The sequence below is a fragment of the Nipponia nippon genome, unplaced genomic scaffold (genome assembly GCF_047370975.1).
Source record: "Nipponia nippon isolate SJK-2023a ecotype South Korea unplaced genomic scaffold, ASM4737097v1 scaffold_4, whole genome shotgun sequence".
In the NCBI taxonomy this organism is placed as follows: domain Eukaryota; kingdom Metazoa; phylum Chordata; class Aves; order Pelecaniformes; family Threskiornithidae; genus Nipponia; species Nipponia nippon.
In genome coordinates, this window is record NW_028262358.1 from 97,464,836 (window position 1) to 97,479,870 (window position 15,035).

General features: G+C 40.4%; 1 protein-coding gene and 1 long non-coding RNA gene across 1 annotated transcript; both read left to right on the forward strand.

Moving 5' to 3' along the window:
- Window positions 1–15,035, forward strand: part of LGSN (lengsin, lens protein with glutamine synthetase domain) — a 69,956-nt gene that overhangs the window by 13,871 nt on the left and 41,050 nt on the right.
- On the forward strand, window positions 8,163–10,731 carry LOC148053441 (uncharacterized). Its single transcript, XR_015708974.1, has 2 exons — window positions 8,163–8,326; window positions 10,289–10,731. It is a non-coding gene; the product is annotated as an uncharacterized LOC148053441 (long non-coding RNA).

The window sequence follows — 15,035 nt, forward strand, 5'->3', positions numbered from 1 at the left end:
GCACTTTGTGACCTGAGCTACATTATGTTTATTTCAGATGTGATACAAATATAGTGGAATACAAATGTAGTTGATCATGGGCATTAGCAAATTAGGTGGTGATGAGTAATCTGCGCTTTCAGATTCTCACCGAGAACAGTTCTGAAACACTTACAGCTTAACAGATGTGTCAAGCAGAAAATAAGCTATACCAAAGTGGAATATTAAACAATAATTATCTTGCAATTTGATTAAAATAAATTTCAACTGCCAATTGCTCGTCCTCCAGATTTCTCAATATCATCTCTGAGGTGAAATCTGTGAGTCTGTCTTCTAATTTAAGATGGCTAGATTGGGAGAATTGGCATTTTTTTACCTCCTTTTTCCTTATGTGTATCTGAATATTTGATATGTATAAATACATATCAGATACACACTTTTATATACAAATATATATATCAAATCTTCCGTATATTTCACTGAAACACCAACGAACATTTAATCTGATTTATCATCTCTTAAAAATTCTTTCTTCAGTTAATTTGTGTTAATACTTTCTGTTCATGGAAGATATCACACAACAATGTGTGTGATCACACGCAAAGTATGTGATCCTACTGATGTCAAAGGTGGCATGTACTGCCATGGGTAGACAGTATTTGCGATGATGCAGTTGTATTCTTTTTAGTGACTTTAGAAGCTTCAAGAGAATTACACAGAGAAAAAAAATTTCAGAAAGTTAGCTAAATGCAGTGAATTAGCGTAAATATCAAGCATAAGGGTCTATCTTTGACTCAGTTATTGGTTTTGTTTGGCATTTCACATAGAAAGATCACATCAGACCTAAGTAAGTCAGATGGCACTCTTACAAGATGCCATACACATTCCTGCCAAGGTCAGCAACCTACACAAATTAAGCCCCAAAAACAAGCTACAAGATTCTAATCAATGTCAAATGAGCCTAACAAAGCAGACAATTTTTTTGCAAATTTTTTTTCTGTAGTCTAATTGAGGATTGATTTATGTTATAGAATATTTTCCAATAGACAGAAAGAACGCTCTATTGATTTGTTACCACATCTTACTGTTTCTAAATATCTTAGGTGGGTGGTTGTTACTTTGCCACTATAGCAGGCCTGTCACTGAGGGGCCAATCTCTGGCAATTTTCCATTGTGTTATGCGAGCCAGAGTTGCTTTTGACCTCTGAAGAAAAGGCAGAGGTTTCCAAAGATTTAGAAAAGTATTTTCAGCAAGATGGACGCTAAGCACAGCCTGGTCACCAACTCTACGCTTTGTTCAATGGCTGAAAATCTGGCATGGAGGGACTCACAGCAGGCAAGTACATCCCCTTCAGGTTTCCCAGACCCGAGTTCCCTTTGAAGGAATACCTTTGCTCAGCAGCCTGGGAATTAGAGCACTTGCCCAGAAAATGCAAGACCTTGGCTATCAATCACCCTTGTTCTGGGAGATGCTGAAACCACACCTTCCTTGCCTCAGAGTCTGGGGAGCACCTGGCTGCTGGATAATCGACAGTGTGGATGAAGCTGGACCACTGTGCAGAAAAGACTGCAAAAAATTCATGGAGCTAGGAAGAGAAAAACTCATGGGGAATGGGGGAAACATCTCTTCCCAATACTTTTTGTGCTTTTTATCCCCTGACTCTTAAATGGGTATTGCAGAGGCAGAGCTCAGATCAGGAACCAGAATGAGAAAGTCTCTCAAAAAGGCTGTAGACACATGTGCCCTCTTGTTTGCCCTCTCAGGCTAGTGCACGGTGTAAGGCACCCAGTGTGGACAAACTGGGTATACACAAGGGCCTGACGGTCCTGTTGCAGCCCAGCAACTGTAACAGTGGTTGCAGCTGAGGGAATCTCAGCAGCATGAGAGGCCACTTCTGGTCCAGGCACATTCAGCCCCAAAATCCAGACTGGAGGTAGGTGGGATTGATTTCGGCCACTGTGACTCTAGTCCACTTCAATTTGTCCACGAACTGTCGTATTTCACAAACTATGTGTAATATTGTTGGACTTCATCAAAGCCCATGGGGAAAACGTTGTGAAAACAGATGTTAAAAATGCAGTTTATTACAGATATGGGCCTATTAAATTGAAGGACATTAAGCAGTGAAATAAATTGTTAAGAAAAATCAAAACTAACAGACAATTGCAGGCATTCTCTTGGGGAGAAATCTATTTTCTGCTCAGCTACAAGCTCAGTAATGGTGAGATATGATCCATTTAATGCAGTTTGAAATGTAAAAGCACTCATACTAGATTACATTGTATGAAATGTATGCTCTAACACTGCATTCAAAAGTAAATATTGCAGTGTTGTACAAGAACCACATATATAAACTTTTCTCCTCTGGGAAAGTTCAGCACCCCTTTGTATAAAGAACTGATTTTATCACCTCAGAAAATTCTTCTAAAGCTAGTCACAGTTGTTAGGATTTTGCAAAAATACTTATGTTGTGTTTGTCCTCATTAGCAAGCTAAGAGGTGCTCCTTCTTAGCATTCAGCACCAACTCCAACACTTCAGTGAATAGATTAATAATGAAGAGAAAATGGGAGAAAGAAGCTTTCTGTCCTTCAGAGATTGTTTAGATATGAAGAGATTAATAGCAGTCATTGGGGGATCTGAACCAAGAATCCATCTTCAAAAACTTACCAGGTGATAATGGCACAAAGAAGTCAAAGCCAGATTTAAATAAAAATTTTGTAGACTCCTATGGGCAGCTCCAGGTCCTAAGATCCAAGAACCCTCACATTTTAAGTCCAGATCTGAATCTTTTACAGTGCAGAACCAGGCTAATGTAGCAACCTTCAGTTTAATGCAGTCAAACCAATCTCGGAATCCAGATTTTAAATTTTTTTTTTAGGTGTTTGGGGTTTTTTTGTCAAACAGAAGTAAGGTTTATACAATTGTATGTGCTGACGTTACTCTGCATGTATGGTGATTTTCTGAATCCTCCGTCCTGGGAAGTCCTGTCTGATTTCTATTACATTTGGGAAAATGGTAGAGATCTCAAAAATAATTAAGCTCCAAGTTTTATGCAAATAAATGAACAGTTAGAGGAGGGGAAGTCTGTTAATTAAAGCCTGCAGTAGAAATTTATACTCTGTTAGAATGTGCATGAAAAAGAAGCCTGGAGCCTGGAATGAAAAACTTCATCCGGACAGCACTGTTTGTGAAAAGCAGTGCTCCAAGGGCTCACATCTGGCCAAAGTCAATCAAGTACAAAGCACAAATTTATAGGAAACCAAGCTTTATTAACCTCAATGTTCAGGGAGAGATTTGTTTTACTTAGTAAATAATTTATTCCTTCATTTTTTGTAGTCTGCTGTGCCTCTGCTTTTGGCTGACTTTGGGAGCAGAAATGCAGTAACACTGTGAGAAAGACCAAGGCATTTCTGAGCCAGTCTAAAGCAGAAAGTCTGGGCAGTCATGTGAAAATAAATTTGTTATGAGATTTGCAGCCCAGCTTCTAAATCAAATAGGTTTTGATCATAAGCATCCATTACAGCACGTCTTGTTTCAGTCTTTCTTTGGGTTGTTTCTAGATGGCTGTCACCTTAGTATAAGATATATTAAGTCTAATTATCTCATCTAAGACTCTTCTCTTTCCTTGATATATCATTTACAAAGAAACCCCTCATTGCTAGGGCTTAAACCACTTTGTTCCTTCTTCACATCTCTAATTAAGACAAAGCCTTTTCCTGATTGCTAAATCAGAATCTCTGCAAACTGTGCAACCATGTGTGAGAGTGTCTGCAAGGAAACTGTATAGATGTGCATATACGTTGAGGCTTCATGAAGCAAAATCTATGAAATTATGGAGCTCTTTCCAAATGCCTGTGTCCAAGGAAGCCAACATCACTGAAGCCCAACGACAAGATTGATCAAGGTGTAGTTTATGACTGTGTCAGTATTGCAAATGTACAACTGAGTCAAATAAATTTTTTTCTCCTTTCTCCTCTGTTTTTCTGCAATGCACAGTAAATCAAATTTAATGTTTCTAGCATGCAAATGGCAGCCTCAGTAGCTACCGTTTAAGCTTAAGAATATTTGCAGTGGGATTTCCTAAAAGGCTTCACAGAAAAAAAGGCTCATTGTTTGAAGCCCAATTCATCTTTTGGTTAAGACTGATCAAAATAGTTTATACAGATTTTCATAAGCTTTTTGCTCACACTGTGTATTATTTGGCTTAGTGATCACGTCTGAAAAGCATGGTTTTAATAAAGAAGTTGAATAAGTAGATTAAAGTAAGTTCCAGGGGCTGCCTCATTCCAATGGTAAACAAAGTAAACTAGTTTGATCAAGGCAAGATAGGTTATATATAGCATGTGTATTATCATTACTTCATTTGCATATTGCTTTACATTCATATTTAAAGTAGCCAACATATCACAGATGATAAGAAAGATTACTTTTTAATTGCCAGCTGAGCTCCTTGATATGTTTTTACAATTTCTTCTCATGAAGTAAGGAGAACTGCTGCTGTAAACTCTAATTCTAATTAGCATCTCCCAAGCACCTAGGAATCAATAATTTGTTTACAAGCCCCTGTAAGGAATGACTGAGCTAATCACTTTGAGTACAGCCCTTGTCCAAGGACAAATCCATGCTCCTGTGAATGCCTATGCTAACTACAGATTGATTTTATTGACTCAACTATTTAGCATTAGGTGAAAGAAATGGTAGGAAAGAGACGGGTAATACTAGTATCTCAGGCAATGTGTGCAAACAAGACACGTAAGTGCAGCGTTGAACAGGTTCCCAGGCCTGGAATTGGGAGGGAATTTTGCTCAGGGGTGTAGTGGTCACAGACTGCTGAGGATTTTGGAGGTTTTCTGGCTTTGTTAAAATCATGCAGGTGTATTTCACACAATCGCATTCCTGCAAGTGCTGGAGGGAAGGTGCTGGTGACCCTGGCTGCTCTTTGTCCCTGCTGCTGTGGCTTGATTCAGGCCTCCAGGACGCTGCTCTCTCTGAGCCGCCTTTGCTTCTTGGAAATCTCCAGCACATATAAGATGACAAGTGAGAGCATTAGTGTGGGCACATGATTACTGGCAACTTTGATATTAATCAACAATCAATCATACGTACCAACTGAACACCAGTGACATCTTTCTGGGGAAGGAGCAGTCAATCTCACTGGGCAATTTATATGTAAAGGAATTCTACTGCTTTTCCCATAGCATTTAAAGCTTCTCCAGGGTATTTCCCTAATGAAGAGTTTAAAAACATTTGACCCCTGGACAAAAGTCTGGTTGTGTCACTAACTCTGCAGCCCCTAATGTTTGAAAGCGAGCAACCTAGAGCTCTCCGAGTCTGAGGCGGAGCAAACAGGTCCCAGCAAAGTAAGATCTATTTAATTGCATCTCGTCATTGCAACAATATTTATGCAGAAACAGTGTTCTATTGTGATACATATTTATTTTTTTTAAAAGTGTGTTTCCAGATGAATGACTAATCTCGGAAATCCGCGGGTTGCTTGGGATGCAGGTAACCATGGTTACTTTGTTGCCTAGCGACACCTGCCTTATGCTGCTCAGCGTGCTCCTGCTCAGGCCACTTCTGTGCAGCACAGCTCCCTTCAGCTGCCTCCCCAGACCAGCTCCCTTGACATAGAACAAGTTGTTTTGGGCTTATCCTGCACTCCAGGAGATTAGAACTGGAGTTGGTGTGTTTCTCTGAAAAAAAGAAAGAGGGAGCCAGCCAAACTCTGGTCTCTCATATAGCAACATAAACCCAGTTGTGGCTTAAGGCAGGACCTGACTCAGTGAGTTGATGTAAATCCTCAGTTGTACTGTAAGACACAAGTTTGCACAAAAGTTCATTTGGGGCAGAATTTAAGGGTATCGATTAGTTTCTCAGCCCAGACACAGAACAAGTAATAACAAACTAGGGTCTGGCTCCTTTACTGGGTGAAATGCAGCATTACTTTGTTCAGAAACACATAATGCTCATTTACGTCATTTCAGAAACAGAAAATGCATTTATTTTATAAATAAGATTTAAAAATGCACTTATAAAAGGCTACAAGTCAGATTCTCCCAATGGTGTCAAATTAATCTGTGTTAATTGCAAATTAAGAACAATAAATTTTACTGGACTTGGTTATGAAGGGTTTCTCAAATGCTGCTGTTTTATGCATGCCATGACTCACCAGCATCCAGTCTTGGTATCCAGAGGTCTGCGGTTGGTGTCACAGCCTTGGGCTCTGCATTTCAGAGCATTTTCTCAGAACAATGACTTGCAACCACTTTTCACCTGAGCACTCCGGAGAGTATTTGTGGTCTAGCTGGATTGCTTACACAAACAGAAGGACAAATTGCTTATGTAAGTCAGGCACTTTTGGTGCAATCTTGTCTGTCTGTAAATAGGGATGCCCTTGTCTTCCTCATCAGCCTTCCCCTCTGCAGCACTCAACAAACCCATTGCCTTGCAGAAGGTACAGACAAAAGAAAATAGTTTCTATGCTTACAGTCCTGAGTTTGCCCTTCCAAGCAGTGTTCTGCTGAACAAGAGCTCCTTTAGGAGCTTTCTTTCTGGAGTATCGATATGTTTTCTGCCTCTGGTACATACAGATGTACAGTTCAGTTAAAGTGTTTTTGCAGTAAGTTCTTGAAAACACCATTGTTCTCCTTCGGTTAATTCTTGCTGATGACTTCCGTGAGGTGGTGTCTCTTATGATAAATGTTCTGGAGTAATAAACTCAGTCATCTGTAGTGCTAGATCATTAACCTGGTCCCTGGTTTGGGCTGGAGCAGCTCAGTCTCCTCCCAGCAGTTCTTGGGCACTACTTGGGAGTTAGTACAGAATAGAAGTTATTCCGTCTAGGCGGTCTGGAAGCAGCTACCGTGCTTTGGAGAGAAAAAGTGGTCAGTAGCACAGACACAGGACATTCTTGTCTAGCCGGTTTCAGTATCAGAGAGAAGTTCTGGGCATGTCTAATCTGCTGTAAAGTAGTAGAGTACTTTAACTGGTTTATTCCAGCAAGTTGCTTACTTGTCACCTCTTGAGCAGGTTCAGCCTGATCACTTTTTGCAGAGATACAGGCAAGTACGGGACTCTCATTCTGCTACATTTCCTGAGATCCATTCAGAAAACCAGAAACCTGCAAAAACTGTTGGCAGGGTGCAGATGTTGGCGGTTAGGGTGCAGATGTTCTTCGACCAATGTCTGTCATGGTGAACAATAATGTTTCAGGGTGCTTTCTCATTTCTATGGGGATGCTAGACTAGAAAGGACCACCTAGATCCACTGAGTGATGTTCATCTGCGTTTATCTGTTAATTCTTGTGTTGTAATTAGATTGCTAGCAGTAGGGGGCTTGTAAAGCGCATAGCAAATGGGCTTATGATTCAAGACTGCAAATAAGCTCTACAGTTCAGTAAGTAAGGAAAGAGCAATGGCCTTAACCAAGCAAGGGGCCTGTGTTGCCCAGTGTGGTGCTGGTGTCCTTGTACAGTGAGAAAAGAAGAGAAACTTCTTGCTCACTTGGAATGTTGTCTAGAATTTTTGTAAGAAGTGCATTTCTCCTTTATTTCTTTGCCTTTTTCAGAGCCTATTGAAACTTTAATTGTTTTTCTTCTTCTCTTCGTTTTCCATTGTAATTGCTTGTCAGGACTACTCTCAAATTACACCCTTCCTCTCTTTCTGTCTATATATCCTATATCCTATGCTTAGCATTAGAGTTGTATTTTTTTCTGTCTACATGCTGTTCCTTGTAAAAGGCTTCCTGGTTGAATATAATTTGTTTTTCTGTGTTAATTTAGGATTATAGTTCCCCTTACCCCATTTGCAGCCCACATACTGATGCAACTTCCCCTTGTTTTGTTCCCAGATAAGTATTGCCACAGTACTTTAATAAAATGTTGTAGGACTCTGTTTACAAAAGAGTGCTGCTGTGGTATCTTACTGCTTTCACAGGAAGCTTAACAGCTTGCAGAACAGTAAGTGGGAAACGTTTAGTGCAACATTATGCCAACTTGAGGACAAACTGTTCCTCTCAGGAATGTTTTCAGGCTTAAATGAGAGGAAAATCCCCCTTGCAAAATGTGAATTCTTGGAGGGGGCGGGGAGCGACTGCCACTTCTTTGCCTTGCCAGAAGCTCTAGTTCTCAAGCACCTTGCAAGGCTTTTTTAGATCAGCTGTAGCGTACGCTTAGCAGCAAGGAGCATAAAGCTGTCACTGGCTTTTCCAGAGGAGTGAGGATTCCTCTTTCGTGGATGAGGCAGTAAATCTTCCAGCCTGCCTCAGACCGCAAAGGTTGGCTTGTGCCCACGGATGCTGGGAGGATGCTGGGGAGGGAGACATGAGGCCATGGCAAAGCTATTAATGTGAGTAAGCAAAGACTAACAGCGTAGCTGAAAACAGTGTGAGACAGAACAATTTGGAACTTAAACAGTGATGAGTCAGACTGAAAGATGTGGCACTTCAGCCACGGATGTGAGCCACCCATCAAGAAGATAAGTGGATATTAATGAATTAATGATTAGTTTGACTAAACAGTGAAAGGAGTTGAATTTAATACTATTCTCTCTGTTAATCCTCCTAAGCGGTAAAAAATCGTTGGCAAGTGGGCTCTGCGCATCAGTGGTATTCTTAATTTCTGGACTTCAACCTCAGGTTAAAAAATTCTGCTGGCTTTCTGTGGCTGTTAGGTCCTGGATTCATTAAAAGGGAACTGTGTGGCCGTTATCTGTAAGTGGATCCAGGACTTTCAGATGGGTGGCTGAGCTATACAGTTGTGCTGGAGCCTGAAGGCACAAGAAAATGTGATGTGTGCTTTCTATTTTATATCCAGTCTTTGGGGCAAGGCAGCACTCGGGTGCTTTAAAGCTGACAGGGTGCTCAACTGATGCTGTGAATTTCCCATAGGGAAAGTACAGTGAGCTGCAACTCATGGCTCTCAATGTCCCAACAGTGCCTGAAGACTTTGTAAAGTCTGAATGAATTTCAGACCTGGATGCCATAGTCCTCCACCTCAGAAATATGGTCTAATAAGGGAGGAAAAGAGGAATAGGATGAAAAACTCATCAGATGAAACCTGAGATCTGATAAAGAAATGCCATTCTTCACTCTAGTAAGGAATGTCTCCAGTAAATCATGGGAAATATAGTCTGGCCAGGAAGCTTCATAGGAGACAAAGTGGGGTAACAGCTTCTAGATCACAAGGCCCCTGAAGCCATAGTTAGAGTTCAGTATGTAGCAAAGAATGCTTTTACGTTCATGATAAAGTGAATTATCGTGTTTCAGTGTTTTTCATTAAAAAATATTTTTTCTATGGAACACCCAGATTTTTCAGAAACTGTGTTTGCCATGAAAAGCTATTTAACAAAATTCCTCCTTCATACGTATGCATAGGCTTCAGCTACATCTGATCAAGGGGGAAGGAGCATTCCCTGGGAGGACCCACAGCCCAGGTTGAGGTGCTGCTGGTGTGCAGAGGGACCGTGTTCTGGCCTGGGTGCCCAGGTTACCTTCAGGTGGAGGCTGGGGGGAGCTGAGGCATTCCCAAGTTTCAACTGGGTAAGGATTTAGATAGGGTGAGCATGTGCTTTCAGACCTGCTTGCTGGAAAGTGTCCCACAGCTTAAATAGCCAGAAAGCACCACTTGGTGACTTGGCCGTGAATTGCAAACTTGGTAGGCAAATTACCTTTGCAAACCAGCAACAGCAGAAGGCTTTCTAGAGAAGGTACACTGGCCAGAGATACGCTGAAAAGATTAATTTACATGACAATAAAAAAGTTCAGAAACACATTTCAGTACTCCGAAATTTTTACCTTCCTGTAGAAATAAATATGTTTGTTTTGTTTTTTTTTTTTCCATGAAAAAGAACCATTTTTCTGCAGAACACCTTAGTCATTTTATGCTTCAAAACTGACAGGCAAAATTGTTAGGTGGGTGAATTTCAGAGGGCCAGTATATGAAGAAGTAGTAGATTTACACAGAAAGGTTTTTAGTTTTTCAAACACATAGAAACATTTTGGGGAAGGAAGAACTAACTAGAAGATCCTCCTTGATACCTCTGAAACTAGGCTGTGGACATGGTGTTTGGCAAGCTTTTGAGGGATTATCTGAAAAGTCCAAAAGATCCTTTAAATCACGTGGAAATCCTTCTTCCAATGGTAATCCTGCCTTAGTAAAGAAAAAGGAAAGAGCATGGATGATGAAATGTTTGCTTTATATGTAAGAGGATGTACTGAGAAATGTAAAGAAAACATTACATTATGATGTATGAACAATTTTTCAAGTGGATTTCCAGCACCAATAACTGTTTAAAGATTTTTTTTTTCAGGTGATTAAATTATGCCTGTGTTGGGTGATAGAAAACATCATAATGAGGACATATGATATGGCCTGTACTTCCCCCTTACATCCTTGGCAGCAGTTAGTCTGTATTCATAAGAAGACTGGACTTGAAAATTAAAAACTGAGTTCAAGACCTTCATTATGAGAAAGTGAAGATTAAAAGGACAGCAGCTTTGATTACAGTATTATTCCTCTGTAAATTAATATTAAGTGTCTGAAGCTTCATTAGGTACAAAAATGTCAAAGATGGAGGCATTTTCATAATGTTATTTTGCTTGCTAAAAGCTAACAGTGTGTTTTACTCTCACAGAAAATTAATTTCTAACAATGCTTCTTTCTTTGTGGCAGTTTTGCAATGGCTGCACCAACTCGTGCAACAAAATGAGAACAAGTATGACAGTAAAATAAAATTTATTGGTTTGGTTTTTTTTCTTTGGTATCTTCTACAAACAGTATCCATATTCCTGCATCCTAGATTGACTTACACATGACATTAAGACTCCAAAGCAGGACTTCAGGAAGCAACAGTAGTCTGAAAGCAGCGAAGGTCAGTACGTTTTTGTGCTGTGCTGTTTTTTCCTCATTTCTATTAGAAACAGTTTTGTGAAAGTTCTATTCCTGGCACTCATTTATCTCCAATGTAAAATTACCATAAACATGTGTGTGAAAATAGGATTTTTCATGACAGTCTACTGCAATGTCACATACACCTTTATGATGTTCATGGAAAAATAATTCATTTATCCTGTAGTATTACGGTAGATAGTAACTAGTTAGTAGTAACTAATAGATTCTTTATTGCTCTTCAAAGATCATAGAATCATAGAATCATAGAATCGTCAAGGTTGGAAAAGACCCTTAAGATCATTGAGTCCAACCGTCAACCTAGCACTGCCAAGTCCATCTATACCATGTCTTCAAGCACCCTATCTATCCGTTCTTTAAATACCTCCAGGGATGGAGACTCAACCACTTCCCTGGGCAGCCTGTTCCAATGCTTGACCACCCTCTTGGTGAAGAAGTTTTTCCTCATATCCAACATAAACCTCCCCTGGCGCAGCTTAAGGCCATTTCCTCTCATCCTATCACTCGTTACTAGGGAGAAGAGACCGACCCCCACCTCGCTACAACCTCCTTTCAGGTAGTTGTAGAGAGCAATAAGGTCTCCCCTCAGCCTACTCTTCTCCAGGCTAAACAAGCCCAGTTCCCTCAGCCGCTCCTCAGAAGACATGTGCTCTAGACCCTTCACCAACTTCGTTGCCCTCCTCTGGACATGCTCCAGCACCTCGATGTCCTTCTTGTAGTGAGGGGCCCAAAACTGAACACAGTACTCGAGGTGCGGCCTCGCCAGTGCCCAGTACAGGGGCACTATCACCTCCCTGGTCCACCTGGCCACACTATTCCTGATACAAGCCAGGATGCCATTGGCCCTCTTGGCCACCTGAGCACACTGCTGGCTCATGTTCAGGTGGCTGTCAACCATCACCCCCAGGTCCTTTTCAGCCAGGCAGCTCTCCAGCCACTCCTCCCCAAGCCTGTAGCGTTGCATGGGGTTGTTGTGACCCAAGTGCAGGACCCAGCACTTAGCCTTGTTGAATCTCATACAGTTGGCCTCGGCCCATCGGTCCAGCCTGTGCAGGTCCCTCTGTAGGGCCTTCCTACCCTCCAGCAGATCGACACTTCCACCCAACTTGGTGTCATCTGCAAAGATGAAAATCATTAAATGAATGCAAAAAAGTGGTGGTGTTATAAATAATTCTCAAAGAATAAAAATCCTGGTTTCATGCAAATGTTTATTTTCATAATGATAAAAATCAGAGCCATAATAAAAAACCCCTTGTAACTACACCATAAAATGAGAATGCTTTTCTCAAGAAATGTTTCCACAAAGAAACAGAGGTTCTTTGAAAGAGCCATATTCAGTGCACAGTAGTGGATTTTATTCAGATAAGCAAAAACAATTACTAATTGTCATTCCTTGAACAGATTAGTTAGAGGCGCCTCTTGTGTGCAGTAGGTTCCCTGTCCCATAAACTAATACAGCAATGAGATAGTTTCAGCAATCTGCATCAAGCCACTTCTGATAAAACTCCTGTTTTTAGTGGGGTAAAGGAATTTCAGTAGCATGAAAGGCTTTTGGCTTTTGGAAAGGAGGACTCCCACAGGAATCCACAGTATTGCCTTTTAAATGTTGATATTGTGGCTATTTATTAGCTCCAGGCACAGGATGTCTGGTGCAAGCCATAACAAAGTCTCAGGGCTCTACAATGAAAAATCTGTTTTCCTAAATATTCATAAAAGAATTTAATACAAAACCCATCAGCCAAAAGTTTGTATCGTAATAAAACTTTATGACTCTCAAATATTTCCCATGTTCCATGGTAGCATCGAATCCCCTTGACTGATTAAATAGGTTCACAGGTTAACGACCTCTAAGAAAGCTTTGTTTTCCATCATGTTCCTGGAGTATTTGGTTTCTTTTATGTTCTCACTTTAGGCTTAGTTATGAGACTGAAAAGAGGAGCTGAAATGAAGAACATCTGCCTGAAGGCAGCCAAGCACAAATTGCAGGCAAACAGAAAAACAGGCGGAAGATATGGACAGACCAGAATAGAAGTACCCATGACAGATGAGTCACCTAGTTCAATAAAGAGCAAACCTGAGATCAAGACCATATTAGCTATCCATAGGTTAAAATGGAATGAATAAACTCCTTCAGAACAATGCCAAAAGCTTTCAGGTCTGGTAGTGGTGTGTTGGAAAAGATGCTTTTAAACAGGCATTAAACATAAACAGCAAATATCAAAACTTCTTAAATTGCCAAAATGAAAACATAATGTTGTGTTTCAATCCTTGGAGCAATTGGCTGGCAGGGAGAGAAACACAGTGTTCTTCGAGGGGGTTCATCCTGCCCCTAGAACTTCATTATAACTATAAACAAAAGAGCTGAAACAGGCTAAGTAAACAAAACTAGAAACGGTTTCTTCTCTTAAAATCCAAATGCAAGTTAAAGTACATTGAGGAAAGAATTTTGTTTCATTTGTTCTCTGCTGTCCTGCCATTGCCTAGTAACACTTTCAAACAGTGCTGGCTACCACTTGGAATCAAAATTAGTAGGAGGATTGACTTTCTTCCCTCAAAGAAAATATTGGCTTTTTGGTGAAAAATTGGATGCTGAAGGTCTGAGCCTGACCTCATCAGTTTTCAACCTCAAACTTTTATGTTTAAAACTATGGGTTTTTTTATGTGGAATGCTGCTTTCATGCCTTGTGGGAACTGTGGCTCAATTGCTCGCATCCCATTTTCTTTCATGATTTTCAATGAAAATGCAACATCTCACATGAAAAATGATCACATTTTAGTGTTTAGTAGAAACAATTTTCTTCTGGAAACAAACCAACCAAACACTGAAACTTTTCACAAGGCAATGCATGTTGGAGCTCAAGCTTGTGATGCATGAAAAGCAAATACTGCTTCTGCTAGCCACTTGCAAAGCTGTGGTAAAGGACATTGAAAATTCACCTGACTTTGATGTTATCAGTTCATATAAACTCACATATAAAAAAAAAACTATGCCAAAACCACAATTTAGGATGAAGTGTCAAGTGGCACAGAAGCTAGGGATCACTACACCTACAGTTGCCTCTGAAACTTTAATTTAGCTACTATGGGAATCCATTTTCTACATTAAATGAAAGAGGCAAACAGGAGGAAGAATAGGATGTGATTACATAATTAAAGACTGTATTGAAATGTAATTGCACAAGGGAGCAGAATAAAGGTTGCCAGGAAATCATTTATCTGATGTTTCCTAACTTCCAGTGTCAGATCTCAGTTCCTCAGCCTTCATTCCCCACTGGCTGTGGTGCCACAGTTGTATGGCTGTGTTAAGGCAGCATGGTGCCAAGCTAACATATTAAAGCACTCATCTGTGCGTTTTAAGTTAAGCAGACTAAAGCAACTAAAGTGGCTGCTAGAGCAACTGCTGAAGTGTCTGTCCAGCATCTGGACTGAAGCTGGCTAACATCTATGTTGCTAACAGCACAAGCAGAGCAAGCAGCAGCACCTAAAAAAGTAAATGACAGCAATAGAACTTGCAACCTAAGTCATATTCTTTTTGCATATTAGTTTTGAAGTTAATTCCTTAGCTGTTTGTTTGAAAAGATGACTGAAACAACTTCTGTTATGTGACAGTGTAAGAATCTCCATCATCAGATTTGAACCCTCAGTTGTTTTTCGCATCACTGTTGTCAAAACTTGACAGATCTGACTTTGGGACAATAGGAGTCTGTTATTCATTCTGGGAATAAGAATCGATGTGCCAGTGCTTAGATGCCCTCATGAAGGAGAAAGAGAAACACAGTGATTCTTCTGTGGATTGAATTTGTACTCTATGTGGGACTTCTTGATTGAGAATGGGTAGCAGTGGCCTCCTTTCAAAGCATGGGTGAAGGGATTTGCTCATTTTAGCATGTTTTCCATTCTGCTGTGGTTTAACCCCAGCCGGCAACTAAGCACCATACAGCCACTCGCTCACCTTCCCCCCTCCGCAAGAAGGGGGAGAGAATCAGAAGGGTAAAAGTAAGAAAACTCGTGGGTTGAGATAAGAACAGTTTAATGATTGAAATAGCATAAAATAAAATATTAATAATAATAACAACAACAATAAATTGTAAGGAAAAGGAAAACAACAAAAAGGGAGAGAGAAACAAAACCCATAAAAAACAAGTGAC